Genomic DNA, 13,796 nt, shown 5'->3' on the forward strand with positions numbered 1-13,796 from the left:
GCGCCCGCGAGTATCGCAAAACCCACGCCATTAATTTTAAATCCGAGTTAGTCACCCCTGTGGAGGACAGTGACTAATGATTCATATAATCGGCGCGCACCGCCAGACAGTCCAGCCGTCTCTTTAAGCCACCAAGAAGCCCCGAGGGAGAGTGGCTCTTTGGACGAGGGTGGTCGAGGGGGTGTGCTTCCTGATTCATAAAGTCTAACTTTTCTCGCGCCCCCTACCCGACGAGTTCACGCGGATCCTCGACACTTCAAGGGGTATAACTGATTACCATCTGCTCGTGCGAAGTCCTGTGCTCTGGGAAACTTGTTGATCGATAAATAGTTTCAGTTTAAACTCCTACGCGTGAATTACTTAAACGTTGACTACGATGATGACATTGGGACTATTGTGTGATAATATTGTGAGATTTTTTAAGTGGTGTGAGTTGCGATTAAAATTCAACATTTCTGTGATTTACTCTATTTTGGAATTTTTGATTTAAGCGATGTAATGTATGTAAGGGTATTCGACGTGAGTCTGACAGGGTGACTCTACTGACCTGCTTAATGAACGTTGGTAGTAGAATAAGTCAGAATAAATCAGCCATATTTTATATGCTTTTTACAGATACACTTAATGTACATCTATAAAGTACATTATATAAAATAAATTTATTATACTTACAAAAATCTGAATTAACTGAGGATACTCAAAACTCCTAAACAAATTCAAACACCTTCGCGAGCTCTTAATCCAGCAACCCCCTCAGAGGCTCCTCAAAAATACGACACTTTCTGGTTTGTTAGAACACCATTACTCTCATCTAACCACCCCTGCGATCATAACCACAATTATTCCGCCTTACTCCAGCTGCGTGCGCTCTAATGCGATAAGCCAGCAGTTGTCCACGACTCGACTCACGCGGAATGCGAGGAGAGGAATGTTTATAGAGGCCATAAAAACCGCGGAGTCGTAGCTTAGGCTCTGCCACGCGCTTTGCTCGGCCGCGAAAGTTGTCCCACGCGACCGAGGAGACGACGCGGGCGACTGTCCGTCGCAAATCAGCCCAAGCCAGGGGAGCGTCGCTTTATCTCGCTAAGAGGAACGGTCTCGCGGCGTATCTGGCCGCGGGAAATCCACGGAGCCAGGAGCAGCCTACGAGGAGCCGACTGTTCGGACGAGAGTTTGCATTTAATCGTCCCCTCTTCGTGTCGCGCTTTCATAACCAAGCGGGAAACGGCGACAAACTCTGGCGGAACTCTTGGGACCGATAAGTCGCAAGAAGTACGTAACCTGGCTCGAGTTTCCTCGAGTCTGCGCCCTCGACGCAACACCCTTGCGAGAACTTATCCATCGAACGATTTGCCCGGTATTATCGAATTTGCATGAATCCATCGGCACTCGGGACTTCCGCAGTCGGAGACTCGCTGCGCGAGGAGGACCGTTCGCGGCACGCTGGCTGAATTGGTAAAGCCGATCGAAACGGGTCACGAACGTGAAGGCACCATTTGCATGGAAAGCGAGCGCTGGGCAGAGGTTTTATAGTCCCTCGAATATAGACGCTATTCTTGAGTGGTAACTGGTTTCGGGGATGAGGAGGGGTTATGTAAGCGTGTTTGGCATGGGGCAGGTGGACAGTTCAGGGGGACGCTTAGGAGAGAAGGTTATGATGAGGTAAACGGTGATGGAGCAGTGGGGTAGTTGTTGGGAGGGATATGGTTGAGTGTGATTGTATTTGGTTTTGGCTGGAAGAGAGATGGGGTAATATTTAGCTAGCTTTGGGGCTAGTGGAGAATAGCTCTAACTGGACTCTATGTCCTCGCTAGACAGGAAGTTTGAATGGAGCTGTGGTGCTTGGAAGAAGCTCCCAGTTGAGCGTTTTGTATAGACTCAACCCTAGGGAGTTAGCTCGGGATCACGGGATTGCTATTTCCTGGATTGGGGAAGGTGCTCTTAGAGAATTCTCTAGAGAGACGCTTTCTGACCCTTGGGTGTTGCGCTTGGGACCATTTACGTACTACAATGCGGTATGAGTAATAAAATACAACCGATATATATATTATGTCCTCAATTTTCCACAAAAATTGTCAATAAAAATCCTTAATTTTTTCAAAAAGACCAACGTGTCCACATGACCAGAGGAAATGTGACGAGTCGTAGTGTTTGATCTGAGGTTAGGACAGCTTGAATTGAAAGAAATTGCGACAACAATTACATAGTCAAAGGACTTCAATTCTGTTTCATTTTTTGCTATAAAGATTTTATTAGACAATAAGTTATGAAATTGTGAACTTGACGAAATAGAAGTTATGCTTAATTACTATATTCTTTGTCTCTTATGTGCATGTTTATTGGCTGAATGTTGAACGATGTCGTGGAAAGGTATCGCTAATTACGGTAATTAAGTACATGGTTAGCAATTGTCGACATTCCACCATTGTTTACCCGGAGCTCGATGAAACAATTATGAAGTGGTACGTACACCACTGGACACTTGAATATTCAATTAAACGTGTTATTAGCTGCTTCTTGTGTTGTCATCATCGGATGAATTGCTGACGAGTGACTCTTTGAACTATTCATTCATAATGTCGATATGATAGGAATGGTAGAAACCGTTGCACGAGTTTCAGGCATACAAATTTTCAATTTCCCAAGTTACCAGAAGTTATTAATATTGCAAAACTAATAAACTCGCGCGTCTTTTTGGAGAATTGCAATTTTCGTGAATAAATAGAATTACCTTGTATTGATCTTACAAGTTCTGGGAAGAACTTTGGAAACTGACTCTGTCCAATTTCGAAGGTAATAAAGATAAGGCAGCCAGGCGCAAGTACTCGTGCTTTTAAATCAATATTTATAACTTCAGTTTGAGTTCATAACATAAAGATTTAATTAACCATTAAAGATCTACATCACTAAATGAAAGATCACTAATTTGAACAAGCCAAAGACCCATTCCTTTCGAATTTCACTAGAACACAAAGGCCAATGGTCAATCACTATCGAACCCTCCCATCCAACCTAACTCAAATAGTCAAATAGTGCTACTGTACTACCAATCGCAGCATTGTTCTCTAATAAGACACTAAAACCTGCAACTCCAACCAGACAAAATTCACGTTCTAACGAAGGAGCGCAGAAGTCAAACTTAGGCCAAGTTAGGTCAGGGTTAATAAACCGAAGTTACGGGCGGCGGTTTCGCCAGGCCGATCTCGCCCACCCCTATAATTCTACGTCTGCTGGACGATAAACGTGAGTCGGCGGGCGCAGTGTATACGCGGCTTCCGTGACGATGTACGCCTGTGCGCGAACACGCTGGAATGATAACGTCGAAATAAAAGTTCCGTAGCATCTGGATCCTGAGGGCGAGGGGAGTACGCGAAGATAGCTTCAGGACGGGAGGGGGTTGCCGAGCAGCGTGGCGTCGTAATTCCAGCAACCGGGACGCCGTCGATGTAACCGAGTCTTACACACGTGCACACGTACAGGAACATCCTGCGGACCGTAGTTAAAAGCACGACCCATAAATCAGCGTGGCGAAGGAGACGAGAACAGAGAAACAGATGTAGACCGCAAATGGCCGGACATATAGTCATGCCGCGAGGGGAGGACCTGAAGGGAGGGAAGAAAGTCGGGTGATGTGGGGTGGAAACGGGCGGGGATCATACACGGGGGATTGTAAAGTCGACTGACCCGTGGCGATGTCGTTACTCATTGTTTTGCGGGGTAGAATTAATTAAAACGCTGTGGAAATGACTGCTGCTGTTCGGCAGCTGACAGTTTTTACGAATTGGACTCTGCCTGGTGGAGACTGTCAACGTGGGTCTTGGTTGTGGAACTTGGGCTTTGGAGGTGGCGTAGGTTGGGCGGTGGAAGGAGGTAATTGGTGGAGCTGGAAGGTTTGAGAGTGTTTGCAATTTGGGAATATTGGGTTTCTAGGTATTAGTAAGAAGTAGAGTAATATAGATTGGAGGATCTTACAGAAGAAGGTAGGTAGGTAGGTAGAGTCGTGTATCTAAAACATATCTCATATGGCACTAAATTTAATAATATTCTTTTCGAAAAAATCTTGGAAGTATGACCAGGGATTTTGTCTAGCTAGCTCTATTAGAAATGGTAATTCACTTAACAACTCAATGACTCGCGGAGTCTCTCAATTATCATAGATTCTCTAACTTCACAAACGGAGCGTATGTTTTATTCAGCAGCACGCTTGTAACCCAAAGATGTGCACTCCAAGTTAAATTGTTGGTATAACAGTTCCCTAACGTAACGAATTGCTAGTTCTTCAACTACTTGGAGACGTCCAGAGATTCACGCTGCTCGTACCATTTCGTTCACGTGTTTCCGTATCCTACGTTTGCAACTTCCTACATCGATAATCCTCGCTGGAGATCGAGTTTCGCTTTAATACAGCAGAAGATAGTCAGCAGTGATTTAATTTCGTCAGTCTGCGGTGTCCCATTCACCTGCCACGTTCTTTTCTTCTGTTAGTATGCATGCCCTGTCTGATACTACATCTCTATAACACTATATGGAAACGCTCTCCATCATCTGAAATTTTTCATAAAATATTTAATAGCTGGGAGGTTGTTTCATGCCTTTGATCAAATTTCCATTCCATTCTGTTGAAGGAATTCTTGAAATGCCACAACCAGTCTTCACGTTCACATGGACAGTCAAATTTTCATCTTTTATGTCAAACAAGATGGCGCGCTCTAAACTTCGGTGTTATTTGCAAATTCTATTGATATGTTTGCGATGAAATACGAGACTGCAGCTGTGGCGACTGCCTTGCAAACATTTCACCCAAGGATCATTCGGAACTTCAAAGACCCCCATTCGAGGTAATGCGCTAGCTGACTATGTATCTCGCACAAGTGCTGTGATTTCGCGAGATCTGACGACATCCTGCTTCCCTATTCATTTGCGTAATCAAGATAGATGCTTGTATGAAATTTAAATCCTGGCTGCCGCGAACGCAGCAAGAGTGTGTGAATAAAGTAGCTTTGTATGCAAATGGTTGCATCAGGACATAAGTACTGTCGCTTCTGCGAATTATTTCATTTGTAAAGCAAATGGAATAATTTTTTAATCCTATCTTTAGAAACTCATCTACGGCAAGATATGGAAATCGTTTAACTTTTCAAATTACATTACAGCGACTGTAACAATGAAAAATGTTGTCTTCAATAATTCTACTTCTTTAATAATAAGAAACAATTTTTCCATATATCTGTCTAAAAAAGGAGCTCCAAATTTGCTCTGCTTTACAGTACTTCAACAGAACAACGAATGCTAATGTCAAGTATCGTCATCCTATTGAAGAGGCACCACCACACCGCTGTGCCCTAAGTACCCATGTCCCTCTAATCCACTGCACCATGAGCCACTCTTCAGTCCGCCTGACATTGCCGCCACTTCTATCGTCGCGATCGTTCAAGCACCGGATCTAACCAGGCCCGCCTCTCGCTTTTAACTTGCTCCCGTATTCGCCGAATCAGCTCGTTGCGGATGGTTTAAAATGTCATAACTCATCATTCGCGCAAATCCGCGGCGGGTTAATACGCGGTCGCGTCTGTACGGTGGCCGTGAAAGTGCACTCAGCACCGCCGAACCTCATGCATAATCATATATTTACAGCGGTAGGGTAGCCGGCCGATACTCTGCCTTCAGGGGGCAGTCACCCACGCGGCGCACACAGATGCACTGGCGCAGCGGAAACAGGCACATATGCCGCGGCCACTGGCGTTGTTTTAATTAAATATTTGCATATAGGCACGCGTACCTCTATGAACGTACGACCATCGGCGGACATATACGAGTACACGCGAGTAGACGCAAATTATGGTGAATAGATTACTATTAACACTCTTTTATTGAGCCTTAGATCATTGAATAGGGATACAGAATATGGATTAGTTTAGGCATTTATAATTAGTATGAAAAATAATTATAAATGACTTATAGAGATCTGAAAGGATGTGAATTTTCTGTATGTTATTGTTACTTAGGTTTAGGTAGTAATAATATTGCTATTTGCTGAAACAAAATGCCGTTCAGTGAGGTTACAGAGATAACAGAGTGGGAGTACCGTGGACAGTGCAATGAAATACCTTGCAGAACCATTTTTCTCCTCTATGGCGTTACTGAAAAACATTTTGTCCTGGCATATAGCAACACTGGGTAGTAATCCTATTATATTTTACATGCAAAGAAATGTGCAGTGGAAATGCAAAGAAAATCTTCACTCACCAACCCACAGTCCAAAATCTACGACTACATCATCTCTCGAGGATCTTAACCTCTTCTTGACACTTCGAACGCATCGTAAACCATATGTATATTCATTTCCTCAAACCATGGTGAGAGTACGTAGCAAGCAACAACATACTGTTGATATCTCTGCATAACATGCGTTACCATAATTGCATTAAAACACTCGTTACACTGGAATGCCAAGCGACTCGACTACCGATACGCGGTTTCAGGGCTGGTGTCAAAGTTTCGCTGTGGAACGCGTCGATGACACAGAAAAAATGCAACGTTTGTCCAGGTCACTGTGGAGAGTATCGCGTGCAGCGCTGATTTACGAGGCTGCTCGCCTTACGAAAACGACGACGAGGTTATCGCCGAGAGTGCGTTTTAATTCAGCCACTTAGCCAGCCCCAGTCGTTCGCCTAATTCGTATACAGTTTTCAACGACTAAGTTATTAAGATGTTTTGGGTCTAGGTTAAGTTTTCAGAACAGTTTATCCCCTCGACAGTTTCGGCCTGCATCCCTGGTACGTTCATCCTCGAGAAGATGCAACCCCCTTTGAGACACTAAAACCGCTAAATTGCTGGCATCACTGACGAACATTCACGTTTACTGTCTTCGGGGACCTCGAGTTTCGACTACCGTTCGTCCTGCGAGAATACCACGCAGAAGTGAATGAGGATCCCGAGGATCCGACGGAAATAGAGTCAACGAAACGGGGATCGATGCTTCACCGCGGTTTTGCATTAGCACCCTTGATTAAATGGCTGAGGCGAAGTGAAAGGACTCTCTGAGCTTGACGCAGGAATTATGTTCTATTATTGTGAAAATGGAAGCAAAATTAAAACACTGCTCCTGTGAGTTTTTGAATCGCGAATTTAAGTGGGTTGATAATTTTAAGAAGAATCTGTGTAAATGGTACCTTAATCAGTTTTTTATTTCTCTCGGAGTCCTCGTTGTTCTGTTCACTCTTTTTTCATTTTTGAGATGTACTTGAGGTTTCTCAGTGGAAGTGGAACAACTTTCATTGCTAGTATTAATAATAATAGTAATAATATTTCCTCTAGATGAAAATTGTCGAGGAAAGTTGAAGTGTTTCGGTAGGGGAGCTTGTTCCCGCAAAAAGTACCACAAGTGCTTCAATTAAGGCGCACTAAATTTACTCGATACGATCTGCTGTATCGTGGAAAAAAAGACGACAGCGAACGCGCGGCAAGTAGACGCTCCGTCTGACACACAGACGACGTAAATCAAGCCGATCGTTCCGACGATGAGAGATCAGCCGTGGTTCATTTATTATGCACATACATATGAAACTTTTGACACACTAGCGTATGCTAATCCCGTGTATATGGTACCTCGGGATAAAAGACTTGTTACGCTGTTCATATTCCGTGCAAGTGAGCCTTAAAATGTAAAGTACCTCGTAACGTTACAGGATCGATATTCGATTAATGCGTTATAATTATGTCGTTTAATAAACTCCTAGACGTGAAAAAGGTTGAGAAGTTTTTGCATATTAGAAGAACTAGAATTTCTGAACAGCTTTGTAGCTGCTAGTTCAATTTAAATGCTTTAATTTTTGGGGAAATTATTATTATATTAATTCATTTGAAGCTGTCGTTATTATTCAATATTCTTAACTTTGAATAGAAAATTAGTATTACAAATGTAGGAGGGTGGCTGAGATTTTCCCTTTTCTCTAAGAGAATAATTATCTTCTCTGGGATTGACAAGCTTTCATATCCTAAAGTGTGACGTCAATCCTTGGATAAGGTTGAACGCTAATTATAAGTTCAACTTTTCTCAGAGAACTGGATCAGGCACAATATTCAGTATCTTGCTTAGTCTGGTTTTCAATATATAGCGAACTTGGTATTTCAGTAATTCTCCCGGGAATGCTAAATCAATTTGACTTCTGACAAACAGTTCAATATCCCATGTAGAATCTTGCTCACTACTGTCTGAAAACTATTTTCTAACATTCTATGGAGAATTCAATTTAATTAAAATGTATACTAAATACAATCATAGCTGGCGCAAAATAAATATAATTCAAATGTAGAAATGAGTTTCCTATTGCACTGGAATTTTAAAAAAGAAACAGCAGTAATTATTAATGTCTTGCAAAGTATTAGCCATATATTTCCAGAAGAGGATATTAGTCCAGTTTGGCAATTAACGAAGACTCATTAAAGACAGATAAGTATTACTTGAGAAATCCTCATAAACTACGGATAGATGAAACTCCCACGCATCATAAATTTTTATTCACGTTCTCATCGATGTCCCACATTTTCTTTTAGGTACATATTTCAAAAAAGATCTGCAAGATATTTCCATTTATCCAGCCAGAGGGATCGAACAATACGAATACAACTCAAAGTACGGCTTCAATTTCGATGTGGAGACTCTCCATTGGAGAGTGTAAAAAGAAACAGAGAGTGGATCTGAACGAAGTTGGATCGGGAGGAGGATCGCCTCGGATGCTGGACTCCCGACGCGAAACACCGCTTATGCATGCAGTATAAACTAAAACTACCGGTGACACCAGTGATATACCGTCGGTAGAGGGTGGACGAGGCCCGTTTATTGTCCATTTGCATTTCGCGTGCCCGCGCTCGCATGCCGTCCCTCTCGAATTTCTACCTCGGCCCAGCCTTCATATTTCGCCACCCCTTCGCCCCATCTCATTTTCCGCCTCTTCTTTCATACCTTTCCTCGTCCTCCTTCAGGATAGCCTGCCTCTTCTCACGCCCAGACAAGAGACGTACTCTGCTGTACTTTTTTTTTCCACCCTCGGCGTGTTTTATAAACGGAGAGAGAAATGGCTGGTTTTTACTTGTTGCCCCGTCCGCGGGCATAAGTGTCGGTAAACGAGGGCCAACTATTTCTCGCTCTGCTGTTCTTTTACGGCCGTTTTACGCCGCCTGTTGTAATTCTTTAGAAATTTGAGAGAAATCCTGGCAGCTGGGGAAGCTCTGCGAAAACACGATGGTGAAATGAACCACGAGTTGAGAAATGGTGGAAAGATTGGTTCAGCGAAATCGATGGATGATTGAGGGGGATTCAGAGTGCATGGAGAGTCAAATTTGGGGGAACAGTAAGTACTGGGGAATTGTGGAGTTGTCTTGGAAAATTGGTCCGAGCACTAAAAGTATATTCTATTTTTAGTTACATACTATATATATACCTTCAAAATTGAGTGTGCATTCTACTTCGAAATAATTGTTAAAAAATCAAGACTTCTTTCTCTATATTTCTTGAAAATTTCAATCCGTCTGATACTTAAAATCCTTTCAGGAATGTTAAATATTTTTTTAAACTGATCTGTGTGCCATCAAATCCCCAGACTCTAAAATCTGAATTCAAGATCGTTCTCGAAACTTGGAACAATCTTAAGAATTGTTTACCCCGAAGAATGGAATTGTCGTTCGGTCAGCGACTACTGCTTCCTTCGACGAAACTGTTTATTCGCGAGTACACGGACAATAAAGATATCAGGGGAATTGAGGGGTCGAGTTGTCCGCTACATTTATTGAAGGAGAATAAAGCGTGAGTTCTCCGGACATGGTCGTTTTTCCTGAAACGACGGGACGCTTTTCCTCGGCCGTAACCTCGTGTGATTTATCGAAGTGTTCATACGCTATAACGTGTTCGTGCAACTTCTCATTGGTTTACGACCGTCGAAGGCTTCGTCCTGATTTATCGCTGCTTATACTTCCGTCGGCGCGTGTACGTATTAATTTTCCTATCTTCCCTGCGCCACCAGTTTGTTCGCGAACAATTAAACGGTTACATACGTTTGCATAGCGAAAAAGAGACTTCAGGTACAGAACTTTCTTTATGAGGAAGCAGTCAGTTTTATCGATTTCATTTTTCTTCTTTTTCCAGAAATACCTGTATGCAGGGAGTATTACTTTAACTGGAAAAACGTGGATGTCTCTGCTAGGTAACAAAATTAGAGTGTCCGAAGAAATAGAATAATAAGGAAATTATCTGGAAGTATTTCTTATTATTCAATTCAAAATTAAAATTAATTTTACTTAGAATCCTCTTTTAAATTGATTAATCAAAATACACAACCGACAGTGTTTTTGCTGTTACTGTCTTTATGGTAATGAATTTTCTAACTAACAAACAAGTTATACTAGCACTTGCAAGAGAAACTCTTACTAGTTAACTCCAAAGTACGTTGCAGGCAGTTTTCTCAAAATTTTGATCCCAGTTTCAATTAACCCAATTAATTATGAAGATTCCAACGTAATATTCCGGAAACACATTCTCGAAACTGTGTACCTTTAAGAAAATGCAACAAGGGGAGAATCGATTTTCTCGAAAGTTGAAGCGTAGTTTAACCCATCGCAAGTTGTAACGCAAATTAACGGGAAAATTTCCCACGGTACATCGATTAAACGAAAGAGAGTGTCGAGGCTAGGTTGTCGTGGCGCGCGAGATCATTATAGTACAAGGGACTTTCACGTGTTAATCACTGATCCGATAAGCATCGCGCGAAAAACACGTACCCCGAAACGAAAAACCGTCCTCGTGACTGTGCCAAATAGTCACGTTCGCGTGTCATTATCGTCCTCCGTCTCGTTCCCCTTTTTTGTTAAATCTGACCACTCACTCCTCGTTCGCGGTCTATTCGCGGTTTTAACGAAAACACGCGCCCCTTTATCCCCACCCTGCCGCCATCCATCCTTTTCTCCCTCATTCACAGCCACCCTCCTCTGGCTTCCCCATTTTTCTCCCACCGATTTCTATCTTCCTTCCCTTTTCACTTCGTCTTTATCTTTCGCCCTCAACTACACCTCTCTATTTTCTCTACACTCCTGCCCCCATTTCGTTCTTTACACCCTTTCCCTTTATCTCAGTCCAATATTTCCCCTTCCTCGCTTCGTCGTCTCTCCTCTTTGCCCGCCACGAGCTTTATCTTTATCTCCCTCGGCGGAGCTCGTGCCTCTTTATTTTCAGACCCGATGAAACGCTCTCCTTTTTTTCTCCCGCCCATCCGTCTCTGTCCCCCGCGCTGTTATCGTCCTCGATCAACGAGTTTTTCCGAAAAAGCGTTGCCGCGCGACACCTGCTGCTCCCGCCGATAAAAATGGCGACTTCCGGTGGCCGAGACCGCGCGGCACAAAGCACGCTCGCGTGGCTCGTCGCCTGCCGCGTGTGTTTGCGTCTCGCACCACCCACGGAGGCTTAAAGCGACACTTTTCTTGGTCGCTGACGTTTCCAGGGCCGCTCGTGTCGCTCGTTTTTTTTTCATCCCCCCTCGTTCGACTGCGTGCATTTGCCATTGTTCCACTGTGTGACGTGGCGTTACACGGTGCTGGCCGCCACAGGCGACTGGAGAACCTGTTACACCGCCGACGAGATGAGGCTGTTCAAGTACAGGGCTGTTCGTGTTCAGAAATTGATGCAATTCATCTGGGGTACACGCGGATGCTTTTTCTCCGCCGTGTCGTAATTTTTCAGCCATCTATGTGGAACGTCAGTCCGCATCCGCGGTGATGGTACTGGGCACTCTGGCTGCTTTTGTGTGGTAATATTCTGAGAGGTCTTGGCGATTTTCTGAGACTGCTATTTTTTGGGGGGTTTAAATATTATTTTTTATTGTTTGATAATTGTAATATTAGTAAATTAGATATTGCAACAGAAATTTAATTTTTTAAAATTGATTTCTCGGATTTTTGTTAAAATTTTAATCTCCAACTGATGTGATACCAATACTGTAATAAAAATTTGGGGTCAGTGCAATTTAATCTGCAGGAAAAGTTAGTATTTCAGTTTCTGAATTTTTGTTTGTTCGAATATAGTAGCTATTTTAAAGCACGTGGGCTGTGAATTATGAAACGTATGGTATATGAATGGGATATTAATAACTGAATTGCGTAAGCTGTACAAATTAGCATCTAGGAATATAACTGTGGTAACGAAATTCTTCTTGAAATACGACATAACATAGCAGTTACCGCATCAAATTTTTTTTCTACTTTTTTAATAACCTTAAACCAGCAGGTAGTGTCGCGAGACTTAATTAATTAAGACACATAGCTTGTATACCTTTCAACGTAATTTCCACGTGCCATACAGAAATGCACTGACACAGATCTGACAAGGTTATTATTATCACGAACACGAAAGGTTGAAATTACGCTTCGTGTATCTACGTCACAATCGAATAATTACTGTTTATAACTATGTCGCGGCGAATAAGTCGTTCCTGAAACACGACCTTAAACGCCACACTAGCTAATTTCTATTTAAACACCATTTACACGTCCATACGCTGCGTTTAACCGCATTAACGTGCGATGCTATTGAAATGCAGACCATTTTACATTATTAATTCCGTTCTCCTTTCGTATGCTGTATATTTTTCAACCCCTTATTACTCCACTTTCCTTGAGCAGTTTTCCTACTTTTACCAGAAAAATGTACTCGTCGAGATTTTTCCATTAATCTCTCTAGAATACCGACACAATCGCACAAATGACGATTACTTTTCATTTTACGATCACTACCGTTCTGTCTCCCAGTTTCATTAATTCAACTAATTGAGTTACATTCACAATTATCATCCCAATGCATTCTGCACGACTTAAGACAACCTTTTGTCGCATTTCAGTACAGTAGACACTGGCGAATTAACAGAGGCCCTCGAATTAAAATAATTGACCCTAAAGGCTTGTAATACTCAGCGAAACGTTCATCAGGAGCATCTTATCTCTTCTTTACGATCGTTACGACGCCTCTAAGGGAGCCCCCTGATATTTTCCCGCAGCCGTGGGCGGATCAATTTTAATCGCCGCAGAGCCAGGCTGTTAACTAACGAATGAACAGCACGTGGCGTTGCTCGGAAATAGAATTCGCAGAAGATAACGTCGTTGTGATGAACCACCAACCATGATCCTTCTAACAAATGGTCTTTGTATGTTTTGACAGTTGCGTCAAACATTTTTGTGTCTTCTACAACGATATAATTCTTCTCTAACTGGCGGTATTCTTCCCTTAATCAGTAAGCGGATGTTTACAGATGGCTTACTGATCAGGGTGCAATATTTTACATATTTATTCCATTTCTGATGAAGTTCAAGTCTAAGCTGCTTTGAGATACTTTGAGTTATTTCTGAATAAAATGCTCTGTATCCAAAATTATACGTCTATACTGTCAGATCACTCAACAAGTTTTTTAAATAGAATTTAGAAACCATTAAAAAAAAAAGAATTTATTCGTGAAATTTTGATGTTCTTCTATAACTTTATGGTTTTTAAGAGCAGTAAAAGTGTTCTAAACACCATTGTACGAAAATACGGTGCTGATAGTATTCACAGACGTGACGTTATGGTATTTTAGTTGTTATCGATAGTAATGTAACTGCATCGCAGAGGCTTAACTAATTGTAAGTGAGATTGACGTGATCTGAATGTCGAGAGGTTAATCAGTGGGATTGCGCTGTTAAAAGACTCCACGAATGAACTGATTTTTCCTGAAACTGCGAATCGAGGGCTGAGTGTTTTAATCGTTCGTATTTCTCTT

Source organism: Calliopsis andreniformis, chromosome 5, assembly GCF_051401765.1.
Source record: "Calliopsis andreniformis isolate RMS-2024a chromosome 5, iyCalAndr_principal, whole genome shotgun sequence".
Classification (NCBI taxonomy): Eukaryota; Metazoa; Arthropoda; class Insecta; order Hymenoptera; family Andrenidae; genus Calliopsis; species Calliopsis andreniformis.